Genomic DNA, 6,058 nt, shown 5'->3' with positions numbered 1-6,058 from the left:
GGCAGAGATTTCTAGTCCCACAGCCACACTAAATTTACTACCCAGATACTTATATTAACTATAAATGCTTGGACAATAGCTCAGGTTTATTACTAACTAGCTCCGATATTTTAAGGTAAGCCATATTTCTTATATATGTGGATAATATCAGAATTTTTTAGTTCATCATGTAAATTAAAAATATAAATAGAACACAAATAATTGGTATCTATAGATGACCAGATAACAAATAGAAAGTCATAAGAATTTCCTTAAACTACCATGAGAACAAGTTCAGCAAAATTTTAGAATACAATTAATATACAAAATATCTAGCATGAGAAACGAATACTGTTAAAACTAATTCAATAACCCATTCACTTTCAATATCATCAGTAATAATACCTCAAAAGGCTCCCCTCCCATGACCAAGTTGGCTACATTCCTGTTGCTGGAGTTTCTTTTCCTGTCTCTTCTATCACGACCAGCAAGAGAAACAGGACCACAACTCTTCTTCAAACAGTTTATACAGGAACCTTGTACATCAGCTTCTCTTCAGCTTCTACATCAGCTTCCGAAAGCCCTTAAGTAGATGGTCAGTGCCCAATCAGCTCATGCCATCTGGCAATCCCGGATAGGCCACAGGAGGAGGAAGCACGCCAGATGCCTCAAGCACTTCCAAATAAGGCTTGTTTACAGCTAAGCTTGGACTACCTGCCATCCAGCCAGGCACCATCTTAGGGCTGTGACTCTCCACAGTTCCCCCTTTTTTATTTTATAGCACAAAAGGTAAGGGTTGGGGTCTGATCTCTGAAAACAAGGGACAATGTAATGGCCCCACGCCTAGGTATCAGCCAAGCTGGTACCACACCAGTCTGGTATCTTTTGTCAGAGATGGGATTATGATACCAACCCATATGCAATCAGACTTACCCTTCATGAAGTTCACACTTCATGTGCAGTACTACATCTCGAAACCTGTGTGGAGGAAGTAATTAATTAGCTTTTGAGTACCGTTAACCAAGCCTGAGGAGACTGCCCTGCCTTCAGGGCTGTGAAGGCTTGTGCAATCATGGCATTACTTCTCCTCTGTGAAACCCTCATCCTGCAGATACACCATAAAGCAATGATACTGACAAGGATAAGCATTCCTCCCAGGGCACCCATCATTATTCTGACTAATATTACTAACTATAAAAAAGCACAAAATCCCTGTCAAACCAAAACTAACATTATCCTCTACAGGACTAATATCATTATCTAAAGGCAAAAAAGGTAATTTAAACTCAAATTGCTTCTAAAAAATCTAGGGAAAACTTGAGCAGAATGTCTGTTTGGCAGTGGTTTCCGGAACACCAACAGAATCCCCCATCGGTGGGTTCTACTGTCATCTTGTTGATCAGCATCACAGTCATGATCGTCAGCATCAGGTACATTGGTCTGCTTATGATTTTCACCATCCTCAAAGGCAGGGACTCTTCTTGTCAGCCTTTCTGGAACCCAAACCGGCTCTGATTGATCCTGCGGAAAAACACAAACAGACCCTCTCGCCCATTATAGCATAGGGTCAGGACCCTTCCACAGTCCAGTAATGACATCCTTTCATTTTACCAATCCCTTAGTACAGGGAAGGGCACTATGAGGGCGATCAGCAGCCGAACGCCCATCCACATCCAGTTGAAAAAAATTAAGAGTCAATAAAGCTAAAGATAGTCTTCCCTTGGGGGTGTGGCCTTGGCCTATTCCCCCTTTTTGTTTTATTAGGCATTCCTTCAAGGTTCGATGAGCTCGTTCAATGATACCTTGACCTTGAGGATTATAAGGAAGTCCATGCTTCAAATCTATATGCATTTGCTTGCAAAATGCAGAAAAGGATACAGCGGTATACGCTGGTCTGTTATCTGTTTTCAGTTGTTATAGCATTCCCCATGCAGCCCAAATTTCTAAGCAGTGGGCAATTACTTCCTTGCTTTTTTCCCACTTAAGGGGGTAGCATGTATCACTCCAGAACAGGTATCCACAGATACATGCACATATTTTAATGTCCCAAATTTAGGAATATGAGTAACATCCATTTGCCATAACTTAAGCAGAGTCAATCCTCTAGGATTTACTCCCCAAGCTGGAGGATGTAGGAAAGTAACACAATCCTTACAAGCCTTAACTATATCATGAGCAGCAGCACACGGGATATACCAAAGCGGCATTGCAAAGTTTTAGAATTAACATGGAATTGTGAATGAAATTGTTGAGCTCTATCCAATGGAAGGGAGGCAAATGCAAACTGCATTCTGGTACATTTATCCATTAAATCATTCATTTTACTAATTGCTCCAAGCAGACCAGTATGCGCTCTAATATGCTGAATATAAAAGGGTTGCCAGCCCTTCCAAATAATTTCTTGTAGCTGGTTCACATAATTTGAATGGGACTATTTACCTTTATTTTTCCAGAGACTTCTAAATCCTTAACCAGATTAACCACGTAATTAGAATCTGAGATCAAATTGAAGGCCTCAGGGACCCTTTTAAACACTTCAAGAACTATTTGGAATTCCACTATTTGAGGTGATTCTGGTATAAATTGACAAACAACTGGGAGATCTCCCCAATTACATAAACACCACACCCAGTCTTGTAATGTATCTAATCTAATCGTTATTTTTGTGGCACAACACAATCTCTATTTATCTTAGCTCCTAAATTGTTGATAACACTACCCTGCTGGACCTTTTTTGGGACTATGTATAATCCCTTCCTCTCCAAGGTCTTTACCAAATCTCCATATGCTAAGTGTAGCAATTTCAACTCATTACTAGTTAACAGAATGTCCATGGGGCCTTGAATGATCTTAGTAAGATTGCCACTCACTTCTCCTTTATTGGGCAATGATTTCCAGGCTCGAGTTGCTATGAAATTGATCTGCTTGAAGAACTGTAATGGGTATCCTGTTTGCTGCTGAACAAACCAACCCTGCCCCAGCAAAATGTCCACATCCCAGGCTGTGTTTTCTGTTGCTCGATTAATGGCAGCCTGCTCATTGGCAAACTCTATTAAGAAGGCTTTCCAGTCTAAATATTGCCCTGGGGTTAAGCAAGCTCGTACTAAACTCATCCAATCACTTGGAGTCATGCAATGGCGAATGAGAGCTTCCACCTGCGCCGTGGTAAAGGCTGCAGTCATCCCGTAAGTACTCACAGACTCAGAAAGGGCTTTGATCATTTGAAAATCGAGGGACTCATGATAGCTCTGTCCTGCTTTGTTCTGGAAAACAGGATAACATAACTCATGTCTCACTTCCTTCCACACCTCCAGGCAAAAGGATTGCCGCCCCCCCCCCAACCTCCGGGAGAGGAAATTATGTTATATGGAGGAAGGGGCGGTCCTGGAGCAGTAGGCTCCACCTCTCAGGACCCTGAACACTTCCGCAAAGATGCCCTCTCCATTTTTTCTGCTAGCATTTCTAGTTCCTCTTCCGAATCTGAATTACTCTCTTAAGAACTGTCCTTTTCCGATATCATTGAGCGTTCCTCCTTCAGCTGTTCTAACACCTCCTGCCCCTTTTCTAGCTTCAGGCCTTTAGAGTGCAACAGCTCTTGAAGAGCGAGATAAATGGGTTGCAATGTCAAATTCCCCATACTTTCACTTTTGGTTACTTCTACTTTGTCCGTTCCCGGAACTTTATTGCTCCTTACTGGAGACCTTATTGCCTCTTTACTGAGGTCCTTATCTCTCCTTTCCGGAGACCTTAACTTGGTACCAACTTACCTGGGACTTAGCAGTTGACTGCCCTGACTGCAAGAAGTTCTGAGCCGTTCATCAGAGGAGGTTCCCCGTACGGGCCACCACTCATTAGCATCTATCTTGACCAGCAAGAGAAACACGACCACAACTCTTCTTCAAGCAGTTTACTCAGGAACCTTATACATCAGCTTCTCTTCAGCTTCTACATCAGCTTCCGAAAGCCCTTAAGTAGAAGCTCCTTGCCCAATCATGCCATCTGGCAATCCCGGATAGGCCACAGAAGGAGGAAGTGCACCAGATGCCTCAAGAACTTCCAAATAAGGCTTGTTTACAGCTAACCTCGGACTAACTGGCATCCAGCCAGGCGCCATCTTAGGGCTGTGGCTCTCCACATTTTCCCACCAGGTCTGCCACTTAAGCTCACAAATGAATAGACAGAAACACTATATTGACTATTAAACTAATGGCCAAAGGCTAGGACTTCTTACTGGCTACCTCTTTCTTAATTTTCAACCCATACCTACTAATCTCTGTATTTTTCTACATGGCCTTATCTTACCAGAGAATGCTTGACACAGATTATCTTCTTGGTCTCTACATGGCATCACTTTGCAGACTCTCTCTGCCTACATTTCCAAGAATTCTCCTCATCTCTTATTTCCATCTATAGTCCTGCCTCTATTTGTCAAACAATGTTTTATCCATCAACCAATAAGAAGGACATATATACAAGAAGGACAACCCCTACCACATTCCAGATGTGCAACACACATAAATAAATAAATGTAATCTACCTTATAAACAATCTGAAAACAACAAAAAAGATCACATAATCATCTTTAATTACATTCAGAAAAATCCATTGACAAAAATGCATTAATCCATCATGAAAAAAATCCTGTACAGATAAAAGAGACATAAGTCAATAAAATAAAGGAAGTTTACAGAAAGCCTTTTGCCATCATTAGAGCAATCCCACTAACTCAGGGACAAGAATAATTTGTCAACTCTCTACATACCTATACTATATTAACTTTAAGTCTTGGCAGGAACAACAAGACAAGAGAAGGATATCAAGGGGATATAAATTGTAAAAGAAGTATAAGTATCATTATTTGCAGATGATATGACATTATACATAAGTGACAGTTTCAACAATGCAGTTTTGTGATTAAGTCACAAAACTCAACACCCTTTATCTATATATCTATATATCTATATCTATCTATCTATCTATCTATATATATATATATATATCTGTATTTATAGATAGATAGATATAGATAACTGGACTGAAAAATTAATCAACACTCTTCACAATAGCCAAAAGAAATGGATATCTTGAGGTAATTCTGACCAACCAAGTGAAAGATGTGCATGCAAAAACTTTAAGAATTTGAAAAAATTGAGAAAGATAATAGAAAATGGAAAGATCTCTTATTCTTGTGGATTGTTACAATTAATATAGTATAAATGGACATTGTACCAAAAACAATCATCAAAATTACACCACAATTCTTCAAATATCTTGAAAGTATAAATACACTCACACACACACACAAAAAAAAAAAAACCCACAAAACACAAGAAGCAAGGAACAACAAAAATAAAGGAAGCAGCCGAGCATTGGTGGCACACACCTTTAATCCCAGCACTCGGGAGGCAGAGGCAGGTGGATCTCTGTGAGTGTGAGAGCAGCCTGGTCTACAAGAGCTAGTTCCATGACAGTTTCCAAAGCCACAGAGAAACCCTATCTCGAAGAAACCAAAAAAAAAAAAAAAAAAAAAAAAAAAAAAAAAAAAAAAAAAAAAAGCAAGGAAGCAAATCAGGATAGCCCAAACAAACCTGCTATCAAAGAACTTCTATAGTTATTAACATCTACAATTTCAAGTTGTACTACAGGACTAGTGTAATAAAACAGCATGTTACCGATACAAAAAAAGACACATTGTTCAAAAACACACACAATATAATCAAATTAAAGACATGAACATAAATCTACACAACCTTAGACTCCTGAATTTTGAGGAATCCAGAAATTTATACTGGGAAAAAGACAGAAATTTCAATACATGGTGCAGGTCAAACTTCATGGATGCATGAAGACAAATGCAGATAAAGTCTTATTTACCACCTGTATACAATGCAAATGGGATGGATCAAATCTCCCAAAAGAAGAGAATCTCCACTGGATCTGATAAGAGAAATAATGGAGAAGAGCCTTGAACTCAATGAGATAGGAAAAAGCTCCATGTACAGAAGAATACCATTAGCACAGGCACTGATCAACATTTAATATATTACCTCTCATGAAACTGAAAAGGTTATGTAAAATG

General features: G+C 39.6%; 1 non-coding gene across 1 annotated transcript; it reads right to left on the bottom strand.

Moving 5' to 3' along the window:
* Positions 1-637: 637 nt before the first annotated feature.
* Positions 638-3,985, bottom strand: LOC103161836. The gene is made up of 3 exons (XR_003486435.2): positions 3,747-3,985; positions 3,177-3,242; positions 638-1,500 (listed from the first exon to the last, which is right to left on the bottom strand). It is a non-coding gene; the product is annotated as an igE-binding protein-like (transcript).
* Between the last annotated feature and the right edge of the window lie 2,073 nt (positions 3,986-6,058).

The sequence above is a fragment of the Cricetulus griseus genome, chromosome 6 (assembly GCF_003668045.3).
Source record: "Cricetulus griseus strain 17A/GY chromosome 6, alternate assembly CriGri-PICRH-1.0, whole genome shotgun sequence".
NCBI classification, from domain to species: domain Eukaryota; kingdom Metazoa; phylum Chordata; class Mammalia; order Rodentia; family Cricetidae; genus Cricetulus; species Cricetulus griseus.
Note: the sequence above shows the minus strand (reverse complement) of the source record. Positions and strands in the feature narration are given on the sequence as shown.